At 37.9% G+C, this 18,962-nt stretch overlaps 1 pseudogene; it reads left to right on the forward strand.

The window, feature by feature from the left end:
• The window catches only part of LOC121928137, a 33,011-nt pseudogene extending 29,012 nt beyond the window's left edge, over positions 1-3,999 (forward strand).
• The last annotated feature ends 14,963 nt before the right edge of the window (positions 4,000-18,962 follow it).

Genomic DNA, 18,962 nt, shown 5'->3' on the forward strand with positions numbered 1-18,962 from the left:
ACTGGCAAAAGCATCTCAGAGTATTCTTTGCCTCAGAAAAATCGATGAAATTCATGGGATCACCATACGTAGACAGATGACTTGAAGGCATACACACACACACACACAAGGTGAATGCAAAAAACCGTGGCAGTGACTTAAAAGATAATATTTCAGGCAGAGAAGAAAGTAAAAGTATGCTTAGGCCAAAGGGCCAAGAGGTTGGACTAGAGAAGTTAAAGGGTAGTTAAAAATGGGAAAAGTCAGGGAAAAGCCAATTTTTCCACCAACCCCTCCCCCCCAAAAAAACCTCTCCCCCCACCTTGAAAAATATTATGGATTTTATTTATTTATTTATTTAGTATGAATACTAAACATACAAAAACAAACAGCTTCATTTCTATACCGCTTCATACTGAACTAACAGTGTCTGAGTGGTTTACAACTGTAAGAGCTAAGTTTCTAAAATGTTTAAGTTTAGATGTTCACATATTTCCTTCCCCGAAATATTTTCTAAAACCTATGAAAGATTTAAACTTTTATGTAAGACTATGTACAGTATTAGATTATTATTATTCCTGGACTCGGTTTCCTTTTCACATTTTTTAATGGAAACAAATGCATTATGCCTGTCTGACGCTGTAGAAAACTAGTGCAGTCAAAATCATTTTCTATGTTTTACTTACATTGATAATTTCTTCTGTTTTTATTAGCTGTTCCTCAGACTAGTAAAACTAAAGAGGCCCTTTATAGCTCAGGCATTCCTTACGCATCATAACTTTATAGCTTCATTTGTAACATTTTTTAAAAAATGTATTCTATTTGTCATATTCTGAATAAGCAGTGATTTTAATATATCAAATCTGATAATTTTATATCCAATTAAGCTATATATAATGCAAGTTGAATTTCTTTAATAATGAAATGACTTTCAATCTCTAAAGGGTGATAATTCTGCATTTTTCAAAAATCTCAGAAAAAGGGGGTGCAGGGCAAAATCACTCCAATCCATAGTTTAAAAATTGCCAGATATTTTACATCTCTTGATCTAATGATGCACTAAATAAAGGAAAACACAGAGACATCTACAAATAAGAAAGTGGCAGCAAAATACAAAATCAAGTAAGAGCAGAGAGAAGTATATGTTCAGCCACAACAGCTGCACCCACAGGCAGTGTGTGGGAAAAGCACCCTCAGGAAAGGCAAAAGCCCCATATTCCAATAATAAGGGCAAATTCTTTCCCAGCTCCTTAAAGCAACGAGACATAGCTGGGGATGCTACAAGCAGCAAGATGAAATGAGAGATGGAGGTAGGGTGAGTCACTGTGAGGCCCAGCCAACAATAGATGGCTCCCTTATAGTTGGGCTACAAGGCCTGCCAAAACTTTGCTCACAGTCTTGCAAAGCCTACTGCCCTGCAAAACTTCAAATGTGAAATGGTATGAGGGCTGCACCAGTTCACAAACAAAGTGTTACAATGTATATGTCATCTTGAGGCTTTTGGGATCACTTTGGGGCCTGACATAGCTATGCCAGGTCAGCACAAAAGTTACCCCTCCCCACAAGTCAGAGTAAGTCTTCTCTGTAACACAAATGCTTTGGAACTGCTGTGCATTAACATCATGCTTCTTGAGATATTATCTCTCCCTCGCCAGATTGCTCCAGAGTTTGTTCCTGCTGTCTGTCCTTCTGAGATAGTTGGATCCTCCTGGGAATAGCCAAGAGGAGCCTCTACCTGCAGGGATTCCATAGGACTGAGAGTTGAGGCCTCCTGGTCAGACTCTAATGCTGAATCTGCTTGCTGGATCAAGTTTTTCTGGTTCTCATCCTCTGATCTGGACTGCTCCAGGTAGAGCATGAAAGAGTTGCTGGAGAGCTGCTCCCATTTGTAATTGGCAAAACTAGACTAGACAGACCAATGCTCTGTCTCTGTTTAAGGAAACCTCATATGTCCATATGATAAGAAGAGAGAGGCAAAGGAAGAAAGCATCCCATGCATATTTTATTGACAGTGGTATCCATGTCTGGAATGCTAGGATCATCCAAGTCACCTGTATCCCTGGCATGCATTGTTGTATACCTTCAAGTCAAGTGAATCTATCATGTGGTTTTCATGGCAAGATTAGTTCAGAGCAGGTTTGACATCATCTTCCTTTGAAGACAAAAGAGTGTGATTTGTTCAAGATCACCTAGGGATTTCCATGGTAGAACAGAGATTTGAACCTTGGCCTTCCAGAGTCCTTGTCCAATAGTCGAACTATTACACCATACTGGCTCTCATCCTCAACATAGCTTCTTTATATTGCCCCATCAAACTTAACTGTAGACTTTAATAACAGACATCTCCATGTCTTTTCACCTGCATATTCTTATTGTGAGTTTCAGTTCTTGGGAAACTGAGAAACGGAAAGAGACCAGGAGAGACAAACAGCATGCATTTTCTCTTTAACTTAGAAATTGATCAGAAACAGTCCAAGAATGAGTGGAGGAGAAACTGACATCAAACACAGGTGCACAAAACTGATCTGACCTCTAAAATGCATGATTAATTCAGAAGAAAGAACTCTTTTTCTCTGATATTTTTTCTTGCTCATGTGTCTAGGGAAAAAATGTTGATGATATGACGAATGCTTTCTTGAATCCCACCCACTGCTTTCATAAAATGTCAATGTTTGAAAGAGAAGCATTATTCTTTTCAGATAAGAATCTAAATAACAAATTGAATCTTGTTAGTGACAAATGCCCACTTTACACATGCATACATCCTCTTTCAGCTAGGGAGCAAGGAGCTGTTCCTACCACATTTAACATACTTAGTATGGAAAGGAAGTGACTGGGCAGCAGGTGCTGCCTCTTCTTCCTGGTTCAATTCAGAAGAGAAAGAGAGAGAAATGGGGGGGAATACCATTCCTTTTCCTCTTTTGCTAGTAAATTACAGTAAAGATTAGAAGTAATCCCCACTGTCTGATCACTTCTATCCTGGCTGGTGGGGTGGGGGTCACTGGAGTGGTAGCATGAGTTACCACACTGGTAACTCCTTGTAGTCACTGACTCTGTGAGTGACGTAGGCCCGTTACAGACTGTAACCCGCTGTTGTTTTATTTATTTATAAGTTTGAAGAAAAAATATGGAAGAATACATCCTGTCTTCTACTAGAGAGCATATAGCCAGGCACTGAATGATGCAAAGAGAGAGCTGTACTCCCCCCTTGTCTATCTTCATGGTGATGACCATCAAGGTACTGATGGATTCTACTACAACACACTCTGTGCATCTGAAATTATTTCTCTCATAAAAAATAGCATGCTGTTATGGACTTGTTCCACAGACTAACCAGATGGATGCAGGGTATCTCAGGTTCTGCATGAAAACACCTACACATTCCTGGCAATGACCATGCTGGAAGATTGTAGAATGACCCTGGTTGGAAGGTTGGAAGATCTTATTCAACTGAATGACCTCATTAACCTACTGACCTTCATCATGGATGCCAATCAGACATACCTGGTATCAGAGTGCCAGGAAAGAGAAAAGAGAAACTAAACTAAGGTGATCAGACAACAGCAAGATGACAGAATATTTGCCTTCCTCAAGGACAGATCAAGAAAAGGAATGCAATAAAAAAAAGTAGAAGGAGAAAAGAAGAAGAGAAAGAAAGAGGTGATACAGAAGCTGGCAGAGGAAAAACAGAAAGAGAATTTGCAAGAGGAGAAGAAACAAAAATCTGAATGCCTTCCACCACAGCCACAACCTGATGACCCAGAAAACATCAAGATCATTTTCAAGGTGCCCAATGACTTCAAAGTGGAGAGGTGATTCCCCTTCATGCAGTCTTTAACACTCATCCATGATTTCCTATTCTCTTTGAAAAAGAGCCCAGAGAAGTTTCAGATTTGTTGGGGGGAAAATGGCCTCCCAACTTACCAGGGCAGGCTGTGTTGCTGCTGGGGTCCCAAAACCCAGAATCTGCTGATTGCAAAGCTTCAGAAAAGTTACATTTCCTCCCTTCTTGCTATGTGAGAAGAAAGCACCAGCTGATAAAGCTGGAGCATTTTAAATTCAACAACCAAATTTATATGACTCTGGAGACATAAGCAAAATGAGTATTGTATCTTCATTTCCTTCACGGCACTCTATCAGCCCTTTCTTCTGCTGATGCTAGAAGTCAATAAAATCCTATTAATGCCAAGATCTCATATTAAGCTTGACAGTTTACAAATTGCAAAGGTTTTTATTTCAAACATGATCAAGTCTGGAGAGCCATAGAGCCTCGCTGAGCAAAGTGGTGTGAAGAATTTGAATAAAAGTTAGTTGAGTAATTTGTTTGGATGTAGGTGGAATAAAAAACCAACAGATTTACTAAAAGGTACACGGGATGCTTTATACAATCATTCTGTGAAATCTAAAATCAATGGGGGCTGATTTAATTCATGGATTTTCAGTTGTGTGAATACTTCAGCACATATACAGACCATTACTTATCATAGCTGCATTTGAAACAATTTCTGAAAGAACATTTTCCTTTTTCTGAGGAACTGTAACAATATAAGTTCCAGCTGAAATATAAATACTACAATGTTTGCAGGAATGTTTCAACAAGTTTACTGCAATAGCATACTGAAAGCAATGCTTGTAATATAAGTCCATACAGTAAATCAGGCTGATGGCAACCTAGAACAAATAGCAGGAACATTGTCATATTGTTGTCACATTGGTCTCCAGCGCATAGTTAAATAACGGAATTCTTCAAAGTGCACACTGCATCTGTGCATCTGTGGCTGGTATCTTCAGAGGGTGGTGACAGAAATGAGTGGGATATATATACTGTGTGACTCTTGGTTGGGAAGAAGCGATTTACATGTTAATCTGCGTGTTGGTCTGTTGCTGAATGGCAAGACCTCAGGGTGGGAGGATATGCTTGAGGATATGTATGTTTAGTTAATTAGCAATTCATTGTCTGCAGGGAAACTCCCTGACCTTGGGTCACGTTTATTTGCATGTGTCGACTCTTGGTGTTTTTTCAGGAGTGGTAGCCAAACTTTGTTTACTTTCAGGGTTTCCTCTTTCCTGTTGAAGTTGCCTAGGTGTTTGTGGATTTCAATGGCTTCCCTGTGCATTTTAACCTGGTAGTTGTCGGCATGGTCCAGAATTTCATTGTTTTCAAATAGCATTTTATGCCCAGGTTGGTTTATGATGTGTTCTGTTACTGCTGATTTTTCTGGCTGACCCAGTCTGCAGTGTCTCTCATGTTTTTTTATTTGTGTTTGAATGCTGTGTTTAGTGGCATTATGTAGACCTGCCCACAGCTGCATGGTATGCAGTAAAACCCTGTGGCAGTGAGAGGTTCTCTCCTGTCCTTCACTGAGCACAGCATTTGCTGGATTTTCTTGGTCAGTCTGTAGATCATTTGGAAGTAGTGTTCCCACAACAGTTTCCCTATTCTGTCTGTGACTCCTTTGATGTATGGTAAAAATGCCTTTCCTTTGGGTGATTGTTTGTCTTCACTCCTGTGGTGTTTTTTTTTTTTTCTGGGTCTGGCAGCTCTACTTATGTCTGGGCTGGAATAACCATTAGCCTGTAGAGCCCAGTTTATGTGCTTCAATTTATCTTCCAGGAACTGGGGTTCACAGATCCTTTTTGCATGGTTTCTCAGTGTTTTTATTGTGCTTTGTTTTTGGTTGAGGTTCTTATGTAAGGTCTTGTGTCTCTCTGTGTGGGTTTTCTGCATACCATGTGGCCCAGTCATTGGTTCAGCTTGCGGATGACCAGGACATCCAAGAATGGTAATGTTCCTTCCTTTTCTTTTTCCATTCTGAATTGGATGTTTGGGTGAATGTTGTTCAGATGGTTCAAAAACATGGTCAGATGGTGAAAGTGTCATTCACATCTTGGAACCATGTTGTAGGGCTTTTTTGGCTTTGTTTCCAGGGCTTGCTTTCAAAGTGTTCCATGTAGAAATTTGTAATCTTGGGGCTCAGGGGGCTTCCCATGGCTACCCCATCTCTGCTAGTAGAATTCATTGTCCCACTGAAGTAGTTTGTGATGAGGCCATGTTCAAACAGGGCTGTGGTGTCTTTCCAAAAAATGTGTTGGATGAATGCCATAGTGTCCATTATGGGGACTTTGGTGAACAGAGAGACCACATCAAAGCTGATTAGTTTGTCTCTGGGTTTGAGTTTGAGGTTGTTGATTTTTTCTATGAAGTGAGCTGAGTTCTTGATGTAGTGGGGGTTTGCCCTATGTGGTTTTGTAACTGTGTGGCCAGAAACCTCCCAAAGACAATTGTTGGGGGAACAGTGGTGTCAACCTCCCTTAGGTTGTCACCTAAGTGATATCTTAGTGATATCTCTGGTTCTCTCTATTTAGTGAGACTATTGGCCCTTTTAAGGCAGGAAGAGTTATACAAGTATACCTCAATTAAGAAAACAGATATGTTCCTGGGCACTCCTTTAACAGAAAAGTGAGCACCAGAGGCAGAAATAATATGGAAAGAATAAGAATGGTGCTTTACACCACAAAAAAAAGGACGAGCCATTCAAAACTATTTCAGTAAATTTTTCACTCAGAAATAACAATGTGTACATGTGAAGTGAAACAAGCAGGTCTGGTGAACATTGTATAAGTAAACAAAAACAGCTTGTGCCTTCTAGAGACCATTTGAAGGCTACTTTCAAAATATACCCAGGACTGAATGTGACACCCTGGCCATGCATTTCTTTTCAGTCCCAATGCCTCTCCTGTACAGAGGTGACTTCATTGGCAGCAATGAAGTTTTCTCTGTGTTTTTTTTTTAACTCCCATGAAGCTGACTTCCTGAAACATATTGTGTGGGAGGAGGTTTAATCCCCAATACCCATGTGGGAGGGGGGCATGATCTGGATTGGGACCCCTTTCATTTACTTTGGAGGAATTTTTACCAGAATATTACACTTTTTATGTAATGTATGTTTTGATGGGACCCTGTCATCAGATTAGAGAAATGCTCTGTATAATTCTCCCACTCAAAAATATCTGGGACTGTGGGAAAGTAGAAAGCACAGGGAAGATTCATGCTGGTATTAGGAAAATTTTGAACACTGCCTGTCAGTTGAAGCATTGTCATTAATTATGCATTTCATTTTTAAAATATCTTGCAAATATGCAACCTACTTTAAAGTCTGTAATTCTAGGGGTTCAAATATGCTGTTCTCCGCCCCTTCCACCTCTCCATAAAGCTGGTTTCCCTTTCTCCACTCAGGCATATAATCTCTTTTCCCCTTCCCCTCTCTGTGACTAATCATCTCTTAAAACCAGGTATGAAATTTTGAAGAGAATCAGGCTATATGCAAATAAACATCCTCAGAATGCATTAAAATGAAAGAAGAGAGTATTGTTGAAAGTGATACAAAAAGAAATAAAATGCATAAATGCAAAAATTAAAGGTTTGGGCACTCTGAAATAAAATGCAATAATCCATAGGCTGGGGTACTGACAACTATCACAAATATTTCACTGCTGTCTTCCCCAATTTCTTTCCATATTGCCTCTATCCCAATCCCCACTTCTCTCCAGTGGCACATATTTTGTTAGAAGAGTCTGTAAATTATATAGAAAACCTGTGGTCTTTGTAATAGTATCCTAGAGATCAAAAGTCGGATTGGTTGTTCTTGCCAAGAGATAAGTCAAGTCCATTGTTTAAGAGATTGCTCTGAGATCAGACTCCATCTCACTCCATCCTCTGAAGCTGGTCCCTCTCCAGTGTTGGCATGCTGACACTGGAAGAACAGAAATATTATTAAAACATTGGCAACAATTCTATGTCATGGCCTGAGTTGTGTAACTTCCTGCATACTTAGCTACATAGAAGCGGGACTACAGAACCCCCTTAGCAAATTGCAAAGATGTGTGATGCCCAATGGACATGGGTGCCCACTGTGCAATGGCCACATCATTGGCTGCCTGGCATAGTAAAATCATGGCAGCCCCTTGCTGAGTATGGATGTTGTGAAATTGTTCAAGTCTATTTTCCACAGAGCTAAGTCCACTTATGTAGATAGACATCCTATACTGAATTCCAAACAATAAAATTATTTAATGTTTAATGGTTTTTACTTTTTAAAATGGTTTCAACTATGCTATTTTTAACTTAACTGTTTAACTGTTTGAATTTTAGTATCATTTAACGATTTCTTAACTTTTGAAATTAATGTTTTGTTGTTGTGTGCCTTCAAGTTGTTTCTGACTTATGGTGACCCTAAAGCAAACCATTCTTTTTCTTTAAAAAAAAACTTTTTTATTATTATAACACTTAAAATCATACAGAATACACACTTCATCCAATCAGGATCAAACTCAGCTACATTCATTGACTTCCTATCTAGCAGGGTTTGGTGCTTGATTACATTAATCATATTGCCCCTTAACTAAAAAAAGAAAATAAGTGTTTGATTATAATATAATTTTAAAAGATGTTTTCAATTCAAATACATAACATAATTCTTCTCATTTTTAATCTATAAACCCCATAGTAATCATATTTCTTCAACTATTAGGTCTTCCTCATGTTCTTGGGCCAGCATCAGTTTCCCTCATGAAACTTCCTAGTGTTCCAAAAGTTACTGTGATCTCTTAAAAACACTTGTCTTTGTTGTGTGCCTTCAAGTCATTTCCGACTTATGATGACCCTAAGGAAAACCTTTAATGGCATTTTCTTGGCAAGGAGATTTGCCATTGCCTTCCTCTGAGGCTGAAAGAGTGTGACTTGCCCAAGGGCACCCAGTGGGTTTCATGGCCAAGCTGGGAATTGAACCCTCATCTCCAGAGTCATAATCCATCACTCAAACTACTAAACTATGCTGGCCCATGATTTAACGTTTTAGTTTGAACTTTTTGAATTATTGTAAGCTATCTTGTATCCCAGTTTGGGTGAAAGGTGGGATATAAATCCCATACATACATAAATAAATAGTTCTCAATTTATAATAGTTTCTGCTAATGACAGAAAAGTTTTACTTAACTGTTTTCGAAAGAGAAGGAGACTTTATTGAAAACTTGCATCCACATATTTTCTCCAAGATAAATCCCAACCTTCTTCTGCAGTGTGTTGATTTTTCATTGATCTGAACCATCCCGTCTCCATGCAGATATAAATTCGCAGGGTATATTTGCTTGCTAATGAGGATCAACAAACAGAGAAGACTTGCATTCAAAGTATTGATTTATAAACAATTTAAAATTTAAACACTGCCTAGACTCATGAAAGGCAACTCTTGTTCCAAAAGAGCATAGCAGCTTTAAACTTCTATTCCCACATGTTTACACTATCTATTCAAAGGCCTGTTAGATCTAAACTCTTTGATGTATGACCAGCTACTTCTGTTGTGGCTTTTTGTTAACTCAAATCTAAACCCATTGGGGAAAAGGACAAATTGGTTCTTTTATCAAATACTTGCAGCATCCCTTTACGATGAACAGGAATTTCCCCTGCTTGCTGTATTTATGCTGTTTTCCACGAGCTATACTGTATTATGAACTGACAAAAAAAGCCATGAAAATGTAAAGCAATAGTGCATTGCTAGTGGTGGGGAGAATTCAGCATGTAGGGAATTTGTCACTGAAGGATCACATGTGCTAACCACTACCTACATCAGTGGTTTCCATGCCAGGGAGAAGTAATCCATTCTGGCCTTTAGCTTGAACACACTGGAGTGTGTGGTTTCTGCGCACTCCGGAACCCTAGTATCGGTGGTGGCACACTGCTTTTGGCCCATCTGTCTTGGGCCTTTGATTGTATGAAAATAGACTCCACCTCAACATTAGGAAGAAATTCCTGACAGTATGAGCTGTTTGACAGTAGAATATATTGTCTCAGAGTGTGGTGGCATCTCATGTTTTGGAAGTTTTTAAACAGGAGCTGGATGTCCATCTGTTGGGGGTCCTTTGATTGTGTATTCCTGTATGGCATGGGACTGGATTTATAACCCTTGAGGTCTCTTCCAACTCTATGTTTCTTTCATTCTAATGTCATTGCCAGGGATGCACCTTGTGTTGTCATCCATGTACGATCACATGCGCCCACTTGCTATGACATCACATGGGATCATCCCTAAGTCTCAGGTTTGTCCCTGAAATTTTAGAGCCTGATATTGAGCTTCCAAGAGATATATGCAACACACACACATATGTAGTGCTGAGGTTTACTTGACTGATAAAATGAAACATAATGTTAGATGAATTTTAAATGTACTTTCATCCGTTTAAATCTGTTCATACCAGAATGCATGGATAATCTAGAATTCTAAAATCCTCCTAAAATCAACTTTTTTCATCGGTGTTTGAGACAGTGGCAACTTTGATTTCTGCTGGTTCAGAACTTTGCTTCATGCACAAATTTATTAAATATATTGTATTGCATAAAATTAACCTTCAGGCTATGTATATAAAATGTATATAAGATGTATATGAAGCATAAATGAATTTTGTGTTTAGACTTGGGCCCCATCTCCAAGCTATCTTATTATGTACATATAAGCAAATACTAGTATTCCAAAATTTAAAAAAACAAAACACCAAAATCCAAAACATTTCGGATTCCAAGCATTTTGAATAAGGGATACTAAACCTCTGTATTATGATGTATCACATGTATGTATTACAATGTTTTAACCACCCATGAAGCCAACTTGCATGCATATACTTGATTATCTACATTATAGATTCTACAACATACAGATTGCATAATAATTGATACAAGGAATGTATAATTTATTCAGGACTGCATACAGGAATGTTACTCTTTTTTAAAAAAAAATTAAAAAGAAAAACAGAAAATTGGTACAACACTGAGAAAAATACAAGAACAAATATCACCCTGATATTTATCACCCCAGTATAGCTTAAAATCATTTTTGGAGTAAAGCTATTTTTATCATCATCAGTTCTTCATCTAGAAATTAAAAGCAGATATAAATGCAATTGTCTCAGTCATTCTATACCAATATGACAATAGTAGATCTATGGTCCCTTTGCCTCAAATGTAATAATGCCCTCCTTTTTTTTGCTGCAGTAAGGAAGTTCACCAGTTCAAGATCATTACCATCAATAACTCCTTTCAAGAAATACAATAAAACAGGTTTAGCATCACAATGAATTGTATATCCGGTTATTGCAGAGATTATCATAAGAATGGTCTTTTCCCAGTTCATCTCTATACTAGGACACATATATATGATGGAAATCCATATGCTCAGATTTGCATTTTCACACCATCATCTGCAAATTATACACATTTCATGAATGTGGTGTGAGATATGACTGGAAGTACATACATCACTGATGGATTTCTTTCACGGTTGCCACTACTGAACTAGGCTATTTCTAGTCCATTACTTATCTGGAAAGCTTGAAGTTACTTTTTGGAGACTCTGGGAGCTATTGTCCAAGAAATAGTTTTTTTTCCAAATTGGCAAAAAACAAAAAAACAAAAAAAACCAACCCAAAAAACCTAGTTGATTCTCCTTAAGGTTGGCATAAGTGTGAAATCACACAAAAACAATAACATTTGTCTGACTTAGAATATCAAAATGCTCCCTTAAATGTTATGAATGAAACTTATTAGTGACATGTCTGATGCTTTTTGCATTAGGCACAAAAGCCTGTTCTCCAATCTTTGGGGACAGCTACATTGTAGAAATAATGCAGTTTGACACCACTTTAAGTGCTGTAGCTCCAGCCAATGGAATCTTGGGACTTGTAGTTTTGCAAGGTCTTTGGCTTTCCTCTGCTCCTCTCTCTTGTGAATGACAGGTGAGATAAGAGCCAGTTTGTGTTGATCGCTCACTTCCCCCTCTTCCCTCTCCCCATCCCACAAACTTTTCATGGCTGCAGCAGTGGCCTTGAGGGGCCTTTTACATTTTCTTTTTTTAAAAAAATCACATCTTACCAAATCTTCACTTTAGCCACATGAAACTATGTACATGTAAATATATTTAGACTGTGAGTACAATATTGTAATTTAAATGTAATAATAAATAATAACTTTATTACGGTCATTTGGCCAGCACAATTACAAAATTCCAGTTTAAAACACAACAGATTAGAGAATATAAACAAATTACAGTCTATAAAAAGTAAGGTTAAAAAGCAGTGATAGGACAACATGATCAGGCAAACACACAACAATGAGTAGGCTGCCATCATCTCGCAAACAACTCTATCATACACTGGTGCCTCGGGATACGAAATGATCGGGTTACGAAATTTCCGGGATACGAAAAAGTTGGATTGGCAAAAACTGTTTCGGGTTACGAAATATTTTTCGGGTTACGAAATTCATTTCGGCGCGAAATTCAAATGCTATAGGCTTTCCAGTGCTAACGGAAAGCCTTTTCGGGTTACGAAATTTTCGGGTTACGAAAGGAATGGCGGAACGAATTAATTTCGTAACCCGAGGCACCAGTGTATTATGTAAAAGAGGACCACATTCATGACATATTGGTTCAAAATTCACAAACATATCCCCTATCCAAGCAAGAGTTAAACTACAAAGTGCCAATTAATCAGATGCAATTGGTTACTAATTTACAAATTTTACCGTTAAATCAAGCCCTCTGTACAGATTTTGAGGTTATATTATAACATATTACATCTGTTTAACAAACTGTTTACGATTTGCAATGGCAGCTGCAAAGAATTGTGCAACTACTTGCGTTATATCTTCCTTCTGATCTGCAAGTAGAAAATTTGTATAAAATTTCTCTTGTCTGCCTGGAAACTGCAGCACAATTGGTGTTATATATAAATCACGTATTTCTGTATACAAAGAACAGCCAAAGAGTACATGATTAATATTTTCGATTTCCTCCGAGCCACAAGGACAGTATCTGTGTTCGTAAGGGATCTTTTTAAATCTGCCCTCCAGGACTGCTGAGGGTAAGATGTTAAACCTTGCTGACATGAAAGCTCTTCTAAATTTCGGGACATTCAAATTCTCAAAATATTTCGCACATTTGCCAGGTCTACTGGATTCCCTAACAGGATGTAAAGTTAGTTGGCTTATATGAGTCTGGAAATCAATATCCTTGATGCGTTGAGAAATCACAGATTTTGCTTTATCATAACCTAGTACAGTTATTTCAGATAGTGAGAGTCCAAGAGATGAGAGTTTCAAGGTCAGTGTCTCCTTCCAGGGAGACAAAAAGGAGTCTGTTAGAATTAATGGCACTAAACCGATCGGAACAAAAAACATTTTGAGCCATAAATTTAATTTGCGTATCCATACACGCGCCTCAATAGATAGCATCCTTGTTTCTAGACGAAGAATAGAATTTGAAACACAATTTGGGACACCTAAAATTGTCCTTAAAAATTTGGTTTGAACTACCTCAAAGGTTGTAAAGCTACTGAAAGTACAAATCTCAGAACCGTATAATAATTGTGCTATCTTAATAACAAAGACTTGGAGAGCTGCTGGAATATATTGGCCTCCCTTATTATAATAGAAAGAACATAAAGCTTTAATACTTCTTTGTGTGTTCATTACAGCATTTTTCTGATGTAATTTGGTAGATCCCTTGTCATGAAATGTGATTCCCAGATATTTATAAGTGGACACCTGTTCTATGGGATGATCATCTAGGGTCCACTTATATCGGAGGCGGCTCCTCGAGAAGACAATTACAGTGGTACCTCGGGATACGAATTACCCAGCTTACGAATTTTTCGGGATACGAATAAATCCCATAGGGATTTATTGTTTCGGGTTACGAACGTTTTTTCGGGTTACGAAAAAACGCCGGCGCTGTTTTAAATGGAGCCGCGGCAGAGCCGCGGCTTTTTTTCCCCATTAGCGCCTATGACAATTCGGGTTACGAAGGTTTTCGGGTTACGAAATTAGCCGCGGAACGAATTAATTTCGTAACCCGAGGGAGCACTGTACTTTGGTCTTATTATAATTAATTTTTAGAGCATCATTTGTGCAGTAAGTTGCTAAAGCTCTCAGAAGTCTATTCAATCCTACTTTTGTGATGGACATTAGAACAACATCGTCTGCGTAAACAAGAATCGATAAAGGCTTATTTGAGAGAGTCGGGGCATGTGCTGATATTTCTGACAGGGTCGAGATCATGGAATTAATATAAAAGTTGAAAAGAGTAGGTGCTAGAATGCAACCCTGTCTTACTCCATTAAATGTGGGAATAGGCCTTGTTGCATTGCCCTGGCTATTACAACGTATAACTACTCGAGAATTCTCGTGTAGTTTACGAATTAATATTAACAGTCGTTTATCAATGTTGGTGGTCTCAAGCTTTTTCCATAATATATCTCTTGATATAAGATCGAATGCTGATTTAAAATCGACAAATGCAGTAAACAGTGTGCCCCTAGCCAAAGCAATATACTTTTCAGAAAGATGTTTAAGGACTAGGGCATGGTCAATTGCCGAACGGTTTTTCCTAAAGCCAGCTTGCTCTTCCCTGATGATATCTTCCTCCTCAAGCCATTCTTGGAGCTTATCCAATAAGTGTAGAGCATACATTTTGCTTATGATATTGAGAAGGCTAATAGGCCTGTAGTTTCCAGGATCATTTTTATCTCCCTTTTTGTATATTGGTACAATAATAGCAAGGCCCCAGTCCTCAGGGATGTATGTAGTATGATCTATGGCAGTGAAAAAGGATGCAAGAACAGGGGTCCACCATTCAATGTTAGATTTAAACACTTCTGAGGGTATATTATCATTACCCGGGGCCTTACCTGGGGTGGTTCTTGTTATCAGGCTTCTTATTTCCTGGTCGGAAACTGGTAGCCATTTTGGAAGCTCTTTGATATCGATGGGGGAATGACTTTGTTTGCATCGGGATTGATCATATAGCTTGCTATAAAATTGTTCCCAACAATTAACAGAGATTGAGTAAGTCATACTTACTGCCCTTGGCCAGCCACTAATTACAATTTTCCAAAAAGTAGATGTATCTTTATTATTTGCTGCTGTTATTAAAGTACACCAAGAATTTTTGAGGGCTGTTGCTTTTTTTATTTTTATCAGTTTCTTATATTTTTTCTTTAATTCAAACCATTCAGAAGGGATTGTTTGTAAATTTTTTTGTCTATAAATTTTATAGTTTTCCACCAGGGTCTGTTTCATGTTAATGCAGTCCTGATCGAACCAAGATTTATTTTTTGTATTCTGATTAAGGGCCTTGGGGCATATTGGTCGAGTTAGTAAATTTTTAATGGTTAAACTTAGTTGTTGAAAGGGTTCAAATATATCATTTGGGGATTCTATTTCCAGCATTAAATTTTGTAAGAAAAGACATTTTTCAGAATTTAAGAAAGTTTTTAGATTGCCTTCAACCTTAGGGGACCACTTAATACTGCTGGGTCTCAATTCTAGTTTGCCTTCTGGAGGGACACTCTGCTCTGCAAAATCAACTTGTGAAGCACATTTTAATGTCAGAGTTACAGGTAGATGGTCACTTTCAACTCTATATTCTATTTTGCATTTAGGCGTTACAGATAATAATTCATATGAGATCAAGAAGTAATCAATGGTGGAGGATCCACGGTTGGACACAAATGTATATTCTCCTTCATCATCTCCTTCTGTAGAACCATTCATTATAACTAAATTTAACTTATGAGATAGTTCTGTAAGATAAAGACCAGCCCAATTACATCCTTTATCTTTTGACTGTCTATGGGGAAGGTCTAAGCCTGAATCTATTTCAGGCTGAGCAAGGTGGAAATGATCATACAAATCTGCCTCGGTGGGACCAATTCTTGCATTGAAGTCTCCAGCCAATATCAGGAGAACTTCAGGATGTTGAGCTAATGTATTAGTAATGTAGGTTTCTAATTTTAACCATGTGTTTTTTAACACTTCTTTTTGACGTATAGGAGGTAGATAAACATTCATTATTAGCAGCCAAATATCATTAAATCTGACTAGTAAGGAAGAAGCCAAATTTGCTAGTGGTGGGATGGAAAGAGAAACATGTTTAATGCTTGTCGAAATCAGAATGGATAGGCCGCCACTCGGGCGGCCACCCTTCTGAGAAGCAGAGGCATCTACTGAGCTTGTTGTAAATCCATTCAGTGTTAGTTTTTCCCTCAACCATGTTTCTTGTAGTAGTATTATATCAAATTTGGATACATAGTTCACAAATAAAGGGTCACAGGTGTGTCTTCCCCAGCCCATAATGTTCCAAGACAGAAGTTTTAAATTTTTTTATTTCATTTCTTTTAGTTGTCATATGTTTGATCTCACAGTATAAAAGGGACTAGATTGGGATGTAGTTGGGAAAACCATTTGTTTGTCTAGGACATCTGAGTCAGTTTTAATATTATTATTAGTTGCTGTAGTTAGACAAACATTACTATTTTTGGTACTTTTGTCAACTGATATCTCTTCAATAATTTCAAGAGTTGGGTGGCTACAACTCACATTTGACCTTACCAGGCCTTTTGTTTTGGATGCTACTTTTTTAAAGATCCTATTAGAATGCAATAAGCCATTTTCAAAGTTGTCTAAATATCTCATTTCAGTCCAAGTTAGTGGGTTTATCTCTGCTGTAATTGTCTTTCTATTTCTCTCTTCTCACATATTTCAGAAGGGGGCTCTTTTATTGAGCACACATTTAGAAGATACTGCTTTAGATTTTCCAGTCTAGTTATTATTTCTGTTTGTGTAGTCTGGGATAGACCTGAAAATGATTCAATTAGCTCCTCTTCCTCTTTGATTGCAAGACTTGAGAGGTGAAATGATTCAATAGCATTAAAAGGTGTACTATCTTTCTCATTGCTAGTTTTATTTGAATCATGTTTTCCAGATTCAGTCTTAGTTTGATCTTTTATATTTCGACTTTTGTTTGGAAGAATAGTAGATACAGTCGGTATACGTACTATCAATGGCTGAGGAGGAGCTGTGTTCGTAAAGTATCTAGAAACAAAGATACCTTCCCTTAAAAGTAAAGTTTTACATTTGCATATTAGGGTGACAAATTTAATATCACTAAATGTAATCAGGGCACGCGCACAGCAATTATTGAAATACAAATAGGTAACCTGTAGGATATTATTGACAGTAATTTGATTTGGGCATATTTTTTCCAAGACTGTTAGTAAATGGTGTTTGCATCTAGCCTGTGATAGGATACCAAAGGGTTTAGGGAAATTTGACAAACAATTTGGTACTGACTAAGGATATACTGATATTCCTTTTTTCCTTTTAAATTTGTATCTGTTGTTGCATACGATAGTTTATTTATAGGGTGTTTTATAGGTTCTAGATCCATTTCTACTAGTTGATCGACAGGCTTGAGGTGATATTTTGAGGAGGATTGTCAGTCAGTTTGGGGACAATTTGGTTCCCTAAGTGTTTATTAGTTTTGAGATTGGACTTTTCAGTATCTAATGTAATTTGTGTGAATTCAGATGTTTGAGCTGTATTAGAGTCTTCATGATTAATCTCCCCATCAGATCTCCTACCATTTTCGGATGTTATGTTTCTCCCTGTTTTACAAAGCTTTTTTGGAGCTCCAGACGCTTCCACCTTTGAGTTTTTCCTTTTGCGACCCTTCTTTGAGCTTATTGCAGATCTGTACATAATATCCCTGTCACTTTTCGAGATAGGAGTTGTTGTCAAAGAGGATTTATCTTTACCGTTTTCTTTGTCTAATTTTTGTTCTTTTGAGTTAGTACAGATCGTTTGAAGGTGTAAATCTACTAAAGTGGTAAGGAGAGTGTTACATTCGGTAAGGAATTTTTTAACAGATGACAATTCCTCAAAGAGAGTGGAAATCCATTTAGGATTTTCCATATCCTTTTTAGGACTGTAGAATCCAAGTGGTAAGCTAAGAGCTCTGTCAGATCTTAACAGATCCTCTCTTGGATCTATTTCCATTTTAGTCCCAGATATCTTTTCACTTATAATAGGTTCAGATGTTATTTTTCCTTCAGCAAAAGCCATTTCAGTTTCAAGATTTGGTGCAGAAAAACTTCTATTTAGAGGCTTTAAAGAGCCTATTCTATCTAAAGACCAATCCAGAATAGGTGCTACAGGTGATGAAGTTATTTCCTTACTTCCTATAGGATTTGCTTCTACATTAGTTTGGGAGCATCTATGGGGGGATTTGTGTCTACAATTAGTAAAATATTGAGTTATTTTTGATTGCACAGCTTTCTCTTTTAGAGAGTGGTTTGAGAATGAAGGATGTTCCAGGGTTATCATATCTTCATTAGTCATGTTTGTCTTTTCTTATTAACAGTGGCAATATTGTTAGGGCCCCACCTATGGTCAATTTTTCTCAGAGCTGTCTGAAACTGGCTTTAGGTGGTCATAAGTTTATGTAAGCTTAACATCCGATATTCAACAGTGTACACATAAGGTTATTATATCTAATGTGTCCTATCAATTTAAATTTCGTAAAAATGTATAGAATAAAAATAACTTTGTAAGTTAAAAGTTAAAAGGATTTAGATATGATCAAGTAAGTCCAACAGCAATAATCATATAATACCCTTTACGGATAACCTTGCTAAAAACATAAATAACTTAGAGAAGTTAAAATAATTTCCATAGGGGGGAGGGGAAAAAGCAAAGCAAAAAAACAAAAAACAAAACAAAAAAAACCCAGCAACAACAAAAAACCCACTGCCTCTGGCTCAGAGGGCTGGAATGAAGAGGAGGAGAGCTCAGGCGTGCCCAAGGCCAAACACCAGAACTCTCTCTCTGCTGCTGGGCTCCTCTCAAAGCAGGTGTTGGTGGAGGGCTTCTATATACTCAGGCTGAGTTTGGAGGATCCACACTGCCTCTGGCTTAGAGGGCTAGAATGAAGAGGAGGAGAGCTCAGGCGTGCCCAAGGCCAAACACCAGATATATTCAGATATTCTAGGCAGTGGTGTCACTAGGGGGTCCAGTGGTGTGGCCACAGCAGGTGAAACCCCAGAAGAGGGTGTGACACCGTTGGACCCTCCTCAAGGTGTGTGTGGGGTGGGATGCTCAG

The sequence above is a fragment of the Sceloporus undulatus genome, chromosome 4 (assembly GCF_019175285.1).
Source record: "Sceloporus undulatus isolate JIND9_A2432 ecotype Alabama chromosome 4, SceUnd_v1.1, whole genome shotgun sequence".
Lineage (NCBI taxonomy): Eukaryota > Metazoa > Chordata > Lepidosauria > Squamata > Phrynosomatidae > Sceloporus > Sceloporus undulatus.